Source organism: Podarcis melisellensis, assembly GCF_964234715.1.
Source record: "Podarcis melisellensis genome assembly, chromosome: 7".
NCBI lineage: Eukaryota > Metazoa > Chordata > Lepidosauria > Squamata > Lacertidae > Podarcis > Podarcis melisellensis.
In genome coordinates, this window is record NC_138539.1 from 10,827,828 (window position 1) to 10,842,482 (window position 14,655).

General features: G+C 44.8%; 1 protein-coding gene and 2 long non-coding RNA genes across 5 annotated transcripts in view; 2 read left to right on the plus strand and 1 right to left on the minus strand.

Annotated features, from left to right (window-relative positions):
- The window catches only part of LOC309374256, a 28,407-nt gene extending 16,211 nt beyond the window's left edge, over positions 1–12,196 (plus strand). Inside the window, exons 2-3 of the long non-coding RNA XR_014170458.1 lie at positions 8,255–8,321; positions 11,838–12,196. This is a non-coding gene — a long non-coding RNA (uncharacterized lncRNA). The remainder of the gene's footprint in view (positions 1–8,254; positions 8,322–11,837) is intronic.
- KCNQ3 (potassium voltage-gated channel subfamily Q member 3) overlaps positions 1–14,655 on the plus strand; it is a 154,758-nt gene that overhangs the window by 74,470 nt on the left and 65,633 nt on the right. The window lies entirely within an intron of this gene.
- On the minus strand, positions 3,070–9,776 carry LOC309374250. 2 transcript variants are annotated; one of them, XR_014170451.1, is made up of 3 exons: positions 9,445–9,776; positions 7,216–7,314; positions 3,070–3,135 (listed from the first exon to the last, which is right to left on the minus strand). It is a non-coding gene; the product is annotated as an uncharacterized lncRNA (long non-coding RNA). The 2 variants fall into 2 exon arrangements; XR_014170452.1 differs by lacking the exon at positions 3,070–3,135 and adding an exon at positions 3,558–3,813.

The window sequence follows — 14,655 nt, forward strand, 5'->3', positions numbered from 1 at the left end:
GTTTTCTCCCCATGGATCTTCAGAAACGCATGAGAACCTTTTGACTGGAAAGGGGAGAGGGACAAAGAAACGAGTGGGGAATGTTGGCTTTTTCAGATCACGTTACGGGTTGCATTTGGGTGCCATGATAAGCTGTGGTTTATTATAAGGCGATGAACCTAACCTCTACCCAGACTCACAAGCTTCCTCCTCTCCTCCCTGCCTCCAGTGTGGTTGTGCAGAGTTTGAAAGCTCCACTTCCAATTTCAGTTTAGCATTGCGTCTATCCCTTAAACTCTGGTAGTCTTGACTATAGTTTGTTTCATAAGTCATAGTTAAAGCTAACCACAGTTTGATGGATTTTAAAAGCATGAGAAACCATGGTTAATTGAAAAAGGGGAGTGAAAGATTCTACTCTTTACAGGAAGGCCAGAGAAATAATAATAATAATAATAATAATAATAATAATAATAATAATAAGAAGTTGTTTATTACTTATACCCCGCCCATCTGGCTGGGTTTCCCCAGCCACTCTGGGCGGCTCCCAACAGAATATTAAAAACATGCTAAAACATCAAACATTAAAAGATTCCCTAAACAGGGCTGCCTTCAGATGTCCTCTAAAAGTCAGATAGTTGTTTATTTCCTTGACATCTGATGGGAGGGCATTTCACAGGGAGGGCGTCACTACCGAGAAGGCCCTCTGCCTGGTTCCCTGTAATCTCACTTCTTGCCCTGAGGGAACGGCCAAAGGCCAGGAAGAGCCAGGAAGAGACTAGGTGTTAATCAGTGCTATTTTTTTCTAGAAAAAGAGGTTCTGGAACCCACCATGAACACTTCCCTCTTTCTCTTAGAATGGCAGTAGTATCCACCTGAGAGATGCCAGAACCCACTGTGAGTTCCGCCTGGAAAAAAGCTCTGGTGTTAAGTGTTAAACCAGAGATGAGGAACTTCAAAAGTCCAGGAACTGAATGCAGGTCCTGTAGGCATCTCTGTCTGGCCCTTGGACCTCTTCCCAGACCATACCCCTTACCAGCTGTTGTGGGGAAATTGAGGTTGGCTTTTACAGCCCAACTCCCCATCCCTTGAGGTGCGCTGTCAGTCAGAGATGCAAAAGGAGGCTATCAAGGAAGCAAGGCAAGCTGTCAGGAGATCAGACATGTTTCCTTTTGTCCTGATCTACTCTTAATAAATCCTGCTTGTAAATATGCTCACACAGCCCCTCGTGCCACTTCTGTCCGTGCAGTGTTTTCTCTGCTGGATAGCATGCTCAGTCTTCTAAAGCCTGGGTCACAGTTTAATGTTGCACCAAGGACCGGAATTCGCCCGGCACACTGGCCAGGGGGCTGGGGCCAGCTGGGGGCCTGCCAATTGCCCCCGTTTCCTTGGGTGCATGCCAACACTATCAGGAATTTCCTGCTACATGACTTTAGGGTGTCTCGAGGTTGAGTAGGGGCTAAACCTGGCTGCTGTACTGCTCTCTATACTATTTCAGACACATGGTTTATGCACTTATGGGACACGGGTGGCAGTATGGGTTAAACCACAGGGCCTAGGACTTGCCGATCAGAAGGTTGGCGGTTTGAATCCCCGCAACAGGGTGAGCTCCCGTTGTTCAGTCCCTGCTCCTGCCAACCTAGCAGTTCGAAAGCACGTCAAAGTGCAAGTAGATAAATAGGTACTGCTCCGGCGGGAAGGTAAACGGCGTTTCCGTGCGCTGATCTGGTTTGCCAGAAGCGGCTTAGTCATGCTGGCCACATGACCTGGAAGCTGTATGCCGGCTCCCTTGGCCAATAAAGCGAGATGAGTGCCGCAACCCAGAGTTGGCCACGACTGGACCTAATGGTCAGGGGTCCCTTTACCTTTACCTATGGGTGTTCACCTTGTGCACCCGTGAACGTGCATTTTATTTAGGAAACCTTAGAATTCTTACAGCGCAGCCTTGCTTCCTGCCCTCCTCAAATGGCTTCCAGGCCTATTTGAACTGTGATAATGTCTCTTCCTTGCTTGGATGGATTGTGGAAAGGTGTGCATGCGTATGTCTTCTTGACCGTGCATGTCTAAAAACCTCTGGCCCTTACATGGCTTGAATGCAGCCTATCTCTGAGTTCAGCCGTTGCAGAAGGGAATGAAATGTTTTGCTGGGAAATGGCCTTGGTTCCAAGGCATCACCAGAGCAGCTGGCCTTCTTTTCTCCCCCTGTGGATCTTAACCAAGTTCTTTCCTGGCACCTAAGTTGCTATTTCGCTGAGAAGCTCATGACCTTTCAGATGTCCTGGCTGGTGGTAACTACTTTCTTCAGCGGGTTTTGCTTGACTTCTCAGGAAATTTAATAATCCCATAGCACTGAATGGGGAGAGGGGGGGATACAAAATCTGATAAAGAGCCGTACATTCATTGCGGTTTCGCTTGTACATTAATGGATTATTGACTGAAATAGGTCAGATCTGTCCGTAATTACGCTTTTTGCTGCGCTTGTGACTGTGACTGTTAACCTACATACTAACCTGTCGTGTGACTGTTAACCTACATACTAACCTGGTAAACGATTTTTCCGAAAGGCATTCAAAGTCAATTTCTGTCCGGTGTAGGCTGAAAATCTTTCCTCACAGATTTTTATCAGGCAAAGTTGATTATTACAAGGATGTGTTAATAGGATGTGTGGGGATCCTTTTTTCAGTTTATTGTTTGTGACCTCCCTTTTGCATTTCTTTGGTTCCAGTAAATTGCACAGCAAAGATGTGAGCTAATAATAATAATAATAATAATAATAATTTATTATTTATACCCCGCCCATCTGGCTGGGCCTCCCCAGCCACTCTGGGCGGCTTCCATAGAAACCAAAAATACAGTAAAATATCACACGTTAAAAACTTCCCTGAACAGGGCTGCCTTAAGATGTCTTCTGAATGTCAGGTAGTTGTTTATCGCTTTGACATCTGATGGGAGGGCGTTCCACAGGGCGGGCGCCACTACCGAGAAGGCCCTCTGCCTGGTTCCCTGTAGCTTTGCTTCTCGCAATGAGGGAACCGCCAGAAGGCCCTTGGCACTTTACTTGTGTGTAAATTCACAAAGAATCACAGTTTTAATCCAATTTTTAGCATCTAGGGCACCTCATCAGAAGCTAATGTATGTAATCCAGGAAAACTCTTCTCCCTGTAATACTAACAAACATTAATAGGACTTCAAAGGTTAAAACACATTCACATGCACACCAGCCCTGAAAGGTATGCTGGTTATTTATTATGCCCATATTTCAGAAGGGTATGCGATGGAAATCCGAGGACAAGAGATTAGTAATTTGCCTAAAGCCACTATAAACATCTCCAGAAATTGCTGCAGTTTGTGTGGTCAGAAATGGAAATTGGTCAAATCAACATGATGAGTATTCATTGGCTTCATTGCTGTTCTGCAAACGATATGTAATTAATGACAGGCTGTTTTGCACTGTTTAGACATTTGTTTTACATAGAAATGAACGCAGGTTATGCAAATTACGTAACTTATTTCAATTAGTGAACTTAGTATAAGGTGGAAACCAAGAAACAATGCTGGTTGTGATTAATGGAGGTCAGAATGGAAATCGCTTCCTTTCGACATCGCTCCCTCCAGATGACCTTTTGTTGAGCATTTGTCCTGATTTGCTTGCTCACACAGAGGTCTGGTTTTTCCTAAGCATCTATTCTGATTTGTTATATATGACAATGAGCATTCATCATTATTTGCTCAATGGGTGTGTACATGTCTTCCCATCAATGATTCAGGACCAAGGTGATCAAGGGTCTGGAAACCAAGCCTTATGAGGAACGATTGAGGGAGCTGAGTATGTTTAGCCTGGAAGAGAAGAAACGGAGAGGGAACTATGAAAGTCTCTGTGGCGATCACACAAGGTCCCCAGACATTTAACGATCTATTGATCCCTGTGCCACCACTGTGCTCACTTCCCCGCTGCCACCAACCCGTTACTCTCGGGTAATACACTGAGTCCAGACAGTTGTTAAAAGTGAACCAAAAAAACCAAGTTTATTTTATAACCATTAACAAGTTTATGGTTTCTCAGATAATATTCCTGTCAGTATCTTAACTTTAGTTTCTTTACTGACCTATACCTTCCTAATACCTTCTGATTGATTATCTCAACTGTTTGACTGACTCCTCTTAACAAATTCTCTCACATCAGACTAGCCCAACCCACAGACTTATCCTCTCTGTCTCTTCTAACTCCAGACTGTCTTCTCAGCCACCCTAACTCCTAACTCCTCCCAAAACCTCTCTGTGCTTAAATGTTATACACAGTTAACTCCACCCCTTGGGTTCCCATTGGTTAGTCATTTTACAATCAGTTAACCCTTTCCTTATGAACCCAGTATGATGTCACACACCTAGGAGGGCAAACGCCACAGCCTTCTTCAGATATCTCAAGGACTGTCACGTGGAAGATGGATCAAGCTTGTGTTTTCCTGCTCTTCAGGTTGGGACAGTAGGACTTTCGCTGGATTCCAGCTAAACTCCAGGAAGAAATTTCTGACAGTATGAGCTGTTCGACAGTGGACTCCTCCAGAAGGTTGTGGACTCTCCTTCCTTGGAGGTTTTTTTTGCAGAGGTTGGATGGCCATCTGTCTGGGATGCTTTTCTTGGGATTCCTGCATTGCAAGGGGTTGGACTAGATGACCCTCAGGGTCCCTTCCAAACCTATAATTCTAATATTCATTAATCACACACTTTTCTGTTCATTTCCCCATCACTTTCCTAACTGCAAAAAGTTCATTTTTTATTTTAAAAAGTGGATTTGTTGCTCTAGGGAGGCAGAAAACTGTCATCCACTGAAATTCCCAGTACATGCTTGGATCTCTCCTGCAATATAGTGACAGTCTGGGGGGGGGGGGTCCTGCCTGCCTCACTCAGCCACTGCCTTTTCTGAGTTCTTGGGATAATCCATCTTTATTTTAGTGGAGAGTGTAATTAGCATGTTCTAGATTTCATGCAGTACGGAGTGCTAAACTAAACTAAAAATATGGTACTGTATGTATCTCACCCTCCTCTCAAAATTGAAATTCTCTGCCAAGAACAACCGAATTCTGAATTTTGCAGACTGAGCTCTACTGATTCTTTGGAAACTTTAATCCTAGCTTTGTATCCATAAGGACTAGAAACCTGCTCTCTCTCCTTTTAAAAAAAGAAGGCTTAGCCTGTCAGGGAGGAAGCAAAGTTGAGCACAATGTCCCATATTCTGTGCTCTTGTACAGTCACGGTGGGCACAAAAAATGAGAGGGGAGAAGAGGATTCATTTTTCAACTTAAAAAGTTGTGTTTGCCAATTGATAAGTGCCTGCCTTTGTCTAACTTTGAGAAACACCCACCCATTCTATAAAAGAGAGAAGCCCCCAGTTTGCCACCTGCAAATCAGTTTTTAGGGCTCATCTTTCCTGCGTTGCCAAAACAAGGGCACAAGAGCAATATGCTGACCTGCGGAACAGTGTTGGGATGGCGGCGGGGAGCCTTGTAAGAAATAAGTCAAGGATTTTATGGGAACATGGCTAACACTTTTTAGATCTATTGACCACATAAATCTGAGAGGCATAAAACGCCAAGTCATTATAGAGCAGTGAATCATCTCTCTCTCTTGGGGAGCAGATGTTCTTGGAGGCTTCTGCCCAGTCTGGCTCACACAGTGACCTGATGGAACATTATGAAGCTTTGACTGGCTCGAAAGGAAACTCTTTTTTTTGAAGGATCAGCAAAGGTATATGTGTGCAAATGTATAATCAGAAGCCCAGTTTCTGTTCTTCTTGATCTGCAAGTTTGAGCTGGGCAAACAAACTCGTCTGTAAAACCCAGTGCATCGTTTTGGAGGCAAACAGTAAAAGGATCTAGCCATATTTATAATACATGTGAACAGCTGCCTAAATGGGCAATCCTATAGCAACAGTTGTTGGCAGTTTAGGATGCTATTGGCTCTCCAACCCTGGCTTAGTCGAATATATGCCAGGGTAATTTGTACAGCTGGGGCTCAGCTCGCTGAACAATCCAGCCGTGGGCTTAGGCAGAGCAGCCACGCCACTACTGAATGGGTTTGGATCTGGTGTAGCTTTATGCCAGCTTAATTTACAGAGGCATGCTTTATACCAACTTCTTGTGCATTGAATTGCGTCCATGAATTGCGTCATGGATCTTCATGTGGTCTAAAGAGCACCATTCATATGTGCAGGTAACTCAGGTTTTGCAGGAGTATTTTTTTTAAAAAAGAGGAAGAAAACTCCTAAGGATAAGACCCTTCCCCAAATCTCAGTAAGGACTGACCCTATGCTCTGTGGGTACAGAAGGACACGGTGTGCCGCTTGAACTTGCCGATCAAAAGGTCGGCAGTTTGAATTCCTTTGACAGGGTGAGCTCCCATTGTTTGGTCCCAGCTCCTGCCAACCTAGCAGTTCGAAAGCACACAGTGCAAGTAGATAACTAGGTACCGCTCTTGTGGGAAGGTAAACGGCATTTCCGTGCGCTGCTCTGGTTTCGCCTTAGTCATGCTGGCCGCATGACCCAGAAAAACTGTCTGTGGAAGTGGACAAATGCCAGCTCCTTTGGCATGTGAAGCGAGATGAGTGCCGCAACCCCAGTCATTCACGATTGGACTTAATTGTCAGGGGTCCCTTTACCTTTACCTTTTACTCAAGGGTACGCAGTACTGGCACCTCTTTTTGTTGTTGTTAAAAAGTGTGACGCTTACTGTAACAACTTCATGGTGAGTACCAGCCCCTATTTTTCTAGAAAGAAAAGGAAAAGCACTTCCGATAAGGGTTTGGAAGCTGAAGGTGGTATGCAACTACCATGTCCCATCAGAGCAAGGATCTGCATCCAGGGTATGAGAGTGGGAGAATGTTTCATTGCAGAAGGGGAAATACTTGCAGTGATGGAACAAGAGACTTAATTAGGGTTGCTATACGTCCGGAACTTCCCGGACATAGCCAGTATTTGGCCCTCTTAAGCCAAATAGGGGAATTTCCCAGGGGGAAATTGCTGGAATGTCTGGGACAATGTAGATTTTGATGAATTTCATTAAAAATAGCTCATAACTAATATTTTCTTTGAGATTTTGCACACACAAAAAGTCCAGCAACTTTTGTGTCCGGATTTTCACTTTTTGAAATATGGCAACCTCTTGCTTTGGTTAGATTCCACCCTTGTCGTCTGGGTTTTGTTTTTGCTCTCAATTAAAGCTGATATTCTCCATTATACTTACGCAATGTGATCCCCAAAGCCTCATGAGATATAAACTACCCTGGGGAAAATCCAAAGATGTATAAGTGATGCCAACACAATCCTACTGGTGCAGGTGAAGCTGGAACAAGCAGAACATTTTATTTCTAACCAGTGCCCTGACAGATGGGAGGTTTTTGGCAAGCTTCCTTTGTGCTCGCAAGGGTAATTTGCTGTTCAGGTGGCTAATGAATTCAGCAACACAGGCAAGCGCTCCCTGGCTGTCCCAGGTGCTAGACACGACGTCACACAGGCAGAATGTCTTGGCTCAGGAACAAGCAAAGAAGAAGAAGAAGAGAAGGAGGAGGAATGTTCCTGTCTGGGGAAGAGATTTCTAGTGGTTTCTGCAACTTACACTTTTTGGGGGGCGAAGAAGAGATTGGTGGCTCTGTAGGAACAGATGCTTCTTGCTGACCTTTGGATATCAGACACTTGGCACAATGTCAAGCACTTGGGTTGTACAGGAAAAATGATGGCCTGGATCCAGTTCTAATCCTAGTTGCCAGCTGGCAACTCTAGATAAGGACAGGCACACTCAGCCTTGCCGTGACGGCTGAACTTTGAAGAGTGAGTTTCAGTTCTGCACGCGTGCTGGTAATTTGGAATGCAATCCAAATTTCTGCATTCTGGATGCCGAAATTTTAAGATATGAGAAATTAGGAACCACATAGAGGTAGAAGGAAGTCTTTAAATAAGTCAGGGAGTAAAACCAGAGATTACACATAGATAAGAAAGTAAGAGTGGCAAGGAGAAATCAATAAGGTGAAGATAAAAGGACTTCTTACTGTAAATTTATGATGTCGATGATGGTTCATATTTCTTAAAAAACTGTCTTTTTTAAGACAGATTAAAAAATTTTCTTTTAACTTCTTATTTTTTCTATTTTTCTCCTCTTTTCTACTTTTCCTTTTTTTCTTTTCTATTTTCTTTTTGTGTAATTTTTTATTTCATAACATAACAATGTGTTTTATTATGTGTAATTTTTAATGTGTAAATAAAGATTATTATTTTTTTTAAAAAAGGAATGCAATCCTGAGCATATTTTACTCAGAAGCAAATCACATGGAGGCTGAGGGAGGCTGCTTTCTAGTAGGTATGTTTGGAATCTGAGCAAGAGGCAGCAGAAGTGTACAAAAAAATTGCTTTTTTTTTTCTCTCTCATGACACTAACATTTTGGAGCATCCTGCGGAGCTGAATGCTGGAAGATTGAGGGCAGAGAAAAGAAAGTGCTTTTTCACACAGCATTTTGTAAGTGGTGGAATTCTTTCCTGCAAAAGATCACAGAATCATAGAGGTGGAAGGGACCCTGTGGATCATCTAGTCCAACCCCCTGCAATGCAAGAATAATGATGATGGCTACCAACTTCATAGAATCATAGAATCATAGAGTTGGAAGAGACCACAAAGGCCATCGAGTCCAACCCCCTGCCAAGCAGGAAACACCATCAGAGCACTCCTGACATATGGTTGTCAAGCCTCTGCTTAAAGACCTCCAAAGAAGGAGACTCCACCACGCTCCTTGGCAGCAAATTCCACTGTCAAACAGCTCTTACTGTCAGGAAGTTCTTCCTAATGTTTAGGTGGAATCTTCTTTTTTGTAGTTTGGATCCATTACTCCGTGTCCACTTCTCTGGAGCAGCAGAAAACAACCTTTCTCCCTCCTCTATGTGACATCCTTTTATATATTTGAACATGGCTATCATATCACCCCTTAACCTCCTCTTCTCCAGGCTAAACATGCCCAGCTCCCTTAGCCGTTCCTCATAAGGTATCGTTTCCAGGCCTTTGACCATTTTGGTTGCCCTCCTCTGGACATGTTCCAGTTTGTCAGTGTCCTTCTTGAACTGTGGTGCCCAGAACTGGACACAGTACTCCAGGTGAGGTCTGACCAGAGCAGAATACAGTGGCACTATTACTTCCCTTGATCTAGATGCTATACTCCTATTGATGCAGCCCAGAATTGTATTGGCTTTTTTAGCTGCCGCATCACACTGTTGGCTCATGTCAAGTTTGTGGTCAACCAAGACTCCTAGATCCTTTTCACATGGCTTTGAAAGGGGATTAGATACATTTGTGGAAAATAAGGCGACCAGTGCCTACTTGCCATGATGGCTATTGTGGTGTTTGCCCGTTCGTTTGAAAATGTCTGTACAGGGGGAGAGAGAAAGGGTTAAAATGTAGACCAATAGGAAAGCGGGAGGCGGAGCCTACCTGTTTATAAAAGGGCTTAGCTCGAGGTTTGGGTTGTGGGTAGTTGGTTGGTTGGTTGATTGGGAAAAGGCAGTTGGAAAAGCAGTTGGCAGGCAGTTGCAAATAAAGAGTGCAGTTGGTTCTTGTGTGAGGGAAGGTAGAAGAGATAGAGACAGGATAAAATAAGACTAAGAAGGTAAAGAGTAACAACGTTTGGAACATAACTGTCAACGTTTCCCTTTTTTTAAAAGGGAAATTCCCTTATTCTGAATAGGATTCCTCTCAAGAAAAGGGAAAAGTTGACAGCTATGGTTTGGAATGTGGTTAAAGTTTGTTTGTGTCTGCAATAAACTACACTCTTCTTTGTTAACTTGAGAACCTGACTGAGATTAAAGCGCTTTACCAGGAAGGACCTGGTTGGTAGCAGTGGATTAGTGGTGTATGGGTCAATAGTCCGTGAGACAACCGGGGGCTCCATACGAACGTCACAAAATGTTCTGCCGCCACTCTTTGAGGCATTATGTTTCCAAATTACCGGTTGCTGGGAATCCCAGGAGATGAGATTGCCGTTGGCTTCAGGTCCTGCCTGTAGGCTTCCCATGGGTTGGCCACAGCAACAACAGGGTGTTGAATCAAATGGCCTGGTCCAGCAGGTTCTTCTTATGTTCTTAATGTTAATTGCAGCCTTTGGTCCCAACCCTGCACTCGGCTCTCACCTGTGGCTCCTAGACGCTGTCAGCATGTGGCAGTGGCTACACCCGGGAAACAGCTTTGACTGGGTGGCTAAACCAGGTGTCAGGGGCTGGACTGAGGAGGAATTGTGGGAGCCACCCCCTCCTTTTTCTGAACCTTCCCAAGGGCAGGAGGACGGTATTGATTTAGAACAGTGGTTTGCAGAGGGGCATAGTCTAGAGGGCAAAAGCTGGGAAATACTGGGTGAGAACAGCTAGAAGAGGGAACACCAGGAGAGGGACAGCTGGCAGATTCAGTGTCCTTGGACAGCATTCCTGACCCCCTTCGCCTAAGACTAGATCAGGCACATTCAACAGGTAGATCACGATCTAGTAGTAGATTGAGGTGTGTTCCTGGTAGATCTCTGGTCTTTCAGGGATCTCTTGAAAGATGGTGTTTCCTGCTTGGCAGGGGGTTGGACTCGATGGCCCTTGTGGTCTCTTCCAACTCTATGATTCTTCTCCTCCCCCCCCCCAAAAAAAAGGAAAAAGAAAAAGAAAGCTCAACAACTACTCTTTCATAAAAAAAGTTCAACCACTCTGGCTTCCTAAGAAAAGCTGAACAACTTTGCCTTTCCCAAAAAAGCTCAGCAGTTTTTGGTTCCTAGCCAAAAAGTTGACCATCAGATTAGGGTCCACTATTTGATTGTGGATTCAGGACCCTAAACTGTGTTTTATATAATCGACTTTTGATTATGTTCTGTGTATATCACAATGCTCATTCAGTTTCATTCATTCATATATTCCATTTCCTTCATTCATTTGCTTCCTAGAAAAAGTCCAAAAACTTTGATCCATCCGACAATGGGTAGATCACTGCTAGTTTTTTTACACTGTGAGTAGATGCAGCCTCATGGGAATTGGACGTCCCTGGACTAGATGGAATTTGAGAGTGATAGAACAGAAAGTGCAGTAGCAACAAGATCAGATTACCCAACGTAGGAGTGACGTAGATTAATTGGGGACGCAGGGGGTGAACATGTACTGGGAGCAATGCCATTTCTAGAGAGATATGCATTCCTTTATCTGTGGCTGTGATTATTAAAGAAACTAACTGGTAAGGGACGCGGGTGTCACTGTTGTCTAAACCACACAGCCTAGGGCTTGCTGATCAGAAGGTCAGTGGTTCAAATCCCTGCAATGGGGTGAGCTCCTGTTGTTCAGTCCCAGCTCCTGCCAACCTAGCAGTTCGAAAGCATGTCAAAGTGCAAGTAGATTAATAGGTACCGCTCTGGCGGGAAGGTAAACGGCGTTTCTGTGTGCTGCTCTGGTTTGCCAGAAGTCATGCTGGCCACATGACCCAGGAGCTATCTACTGACAAACACCGGCTCCCTCAGCCTATAGAGCAAGATGAGCGCCGCAACCCCGGAGCCATCCGCAACTGGGCCTAATGGTCACGGGTACCTTTACCTTTAACTGGTAAGAATGTTCCTTTCTTTTGATCTGCTTATTTACTGCCACCAAGGGAGGGATTCGATTCACCGAAGCCTGACACCAGGGGAGGGTAGCCAATGGGTCTCAAACCCTTGGTGAGTTAGGGACTCATTCCCTGAATGCAAGACAGGCTCCGGCGGATTGAAGGGACAATGATTCCTTGTGGCCATTACATTGCTACATTTTGAACCTGCAGATATATATCAGCATCTGATTATAACTCTTGTTTTATCTCTTTGTCTCTTAAAGGGGCGCATTTCAAAGATGGTTGCATGCCAGAGATTTAAAGTCTCTGAGAGTCTTTTCTGGGCGGACATTTCTCTCTCTCTCTCTCCCCCCCTCTGCCAGCCCATTTTATGGGATTTGTAATAAAATACTCTAAATGGCTTACTTAACGGGTCAACCTTTTTTTTTCTTCCCTGGTATAATATCGAAACAGCAATTCCCAGCACATTTCAATACACCAAGAGGGAATAGTAGAAATTTACAGCTAATGAAATATTGAGGAGGGCGATTACCTAATCTGCTCCTGGGGACTTGGCAGTCAGGCACACGATAGCTGAGTGCTGTGCTGTCACTGGAGCTTTTCGGGGTATAAAAACTTGCAACCTTTTGTTGCAGCGTGGAGCCCTGCAGTTCAGGGTTCCAGGGGCTCCGCTCCATCCCGCCTCCCCAGTTTTATGTTTCTATCACAGCAGTCAGCAATCTGTGAACCCTGGAAACTTTTAGGGCCCCACCAGACACTTCCTGTGTGTGTGTTTGTGTGTGTGTGTGTTCTGCAACAACTGAATATTGTAATAGCTCAGCTTGGTAGAGCACAAGACTCTTAATCTCCTTGCCATGGGTTCGAACCCCACATAGGGCAAAAGATTCATGCATTAATAACAATAATAATTTTATTATTTATAGCCCGCTCATCTGTCTGGGTTTCCCCAGCCACTCTGGGAGGCTTCTGGCTGATATAAAAATGTAATAAAACATCGAACATTCAGGGGGGTTGGACTAGATGACCCTCGTGGTCCCTTCCAACTCTAGAGTTCTATGATTCTATGAATTGATGCAATAATAGTGCTTAAGTGGTGGGTTTATACTGGATCGTTCTGCTTCATTAGTCATTCCGTGATGCTTCCCAGTGCTGCTGTATTATTGCCAGTGATTTTTCGAGAAAAAGAGATGTCGGAACTCACCATGAACTCTTATAATGGCAATGGTGCCCACCTGACAGGTGCTGGTACTGAGTTCCAGTGAGTTCCGGCTAAAAAAGCCCCTATTATTGTCATGTGGTATATGAGAAATGCACCCGAAAGACTGAAAGCTGTATCGGGGAGTTTATGATCTGACATGGTTACCCTTCCTGCCTCTGTTTCTTCCCCCTCCCTCTCTCTTCTTAAGTTTTTGGACGGTGTGAGAACAGCCTTCAATGTCCTGAGAACGCTGGGAGGAGGTGAAGACCCCCACAAGCTGCCTTAATCAGCTGTGGAGGATAATGTTGGCTACCTTCTTTGATGTTGGACATTGTTTTGAGAAAGTGAGGCATTGGGAGGGGGTGGCTAGTGGAGGATCTGCACGTAGCCAATCTACAGGCTACCTGTAAAATCGGACGGTTTGGGCAGAGTTTCTTTGAAGCTCGTGCATGGACTGATCGGCCGCAGGGCCGTGCAAACTGAGGCTACCTGGGGGAGTCGCTTCACCACTTCTTGAGGGCTTCCAAGTGGCAGATTGAAGTGCTTGCTTGGTATGTACGTATTGCCTGCTGTTTGGGAACAAAACCTTTAATCTTCTCACCCTTTTGTGTATTTTGTTTTGCTTCTGAATCTCATTTAAAAGAACCACCTTGCCTTTGGCAAGACGGCCGGACAACTTCCCCACCCTGCCACGAACATTTGTGGGATGAAGATTCAGGACAGATGAAGGAATGTTCTTCTTTGAATGTACATTTCCAAGCACAATTCAAAGTGTTGCTGCTGACCTTTAAAGCCCTAAACGGCCTCAGCCCAGTATACCTGAAGGAGCGTCTCCACCCCCATTGTTCTGCCCTGACACTGAGGTCCAGCGCCGAGGGCCTTTTGGCGGTTCCCTAACTGCGAGAAGCCAAGTTACAGGGAACCAGGCAGAGGGCCTTCTCGGTAGTGGCACCCGCCCTGTGGAACGCCCTCCCACCAGATGTCAAAGAGAAGAACAACTACCAGACTTTTAGAAGACATCTGAAGGCAGTCCTCTTTCGGGAAGCTTTTAATGTTTAACAGACTACTGTATTTTAATATTTTGCTGGAAGCCGCCCAGAGTGGTTGGAGAAGCCCAGCCAGATGGGCGGGGTATAAATAAATAAATGAATAAATAAATATAATAATAATAATAATAATAATAATAATAATAATAATAATAATAATAATAATAATTCTTTAATCCGTTCATATTTAAACTATGGAGCTCACTCCCAGAGGAGATAGCAATGGTCAACAACCTAGATGGCTTTAGAATAGGGATGTCCAACTCCCAAGAGACTGCGATCTACCCCCACTATGAAAAAACTGCCATTAATCTACCCATTGGATTGACCAAAGTTGTTGAGTTTTCTTTTGGGGGAGAGATCAATCAGGATCACATGATCAACCAAGATCGACCAGGGACGCCCCACAATCAACCAGTAGATCACAACCAACCTGTTGGACATGCCTTCTTTGGAAGATGATGAAACCAGTGGAGGACAAGGCTCCCAATGACTACTACCCATGAGGGCTGCCTGCACAGTGGGAGACAGTAATGCTTCTGAAGACCAGCTGCTAGAAGCCACAGGGTAGTGTCCTTGTGCTTTCAGGCTTCCCATCTGGTTGGCCACTGTGGGAACAAGGTGCTGGACTAAATGGGCCACTGGCCTGATCTTCTTATGCTCTGATGATGTGCTCACAATGTGCATGTTCAGCATTGAGGAGAAACCACTGCTCTGCCCAGTCAGGATCCCTGATTGTCCAGGATCCCCACACAGGTGGGGGAGCACTCTGTGCATGCCTGTGTCCCTGTCTGCATATTGGACCCTTTTCATTTGCAGGCCTGTCCATGTTTCCTG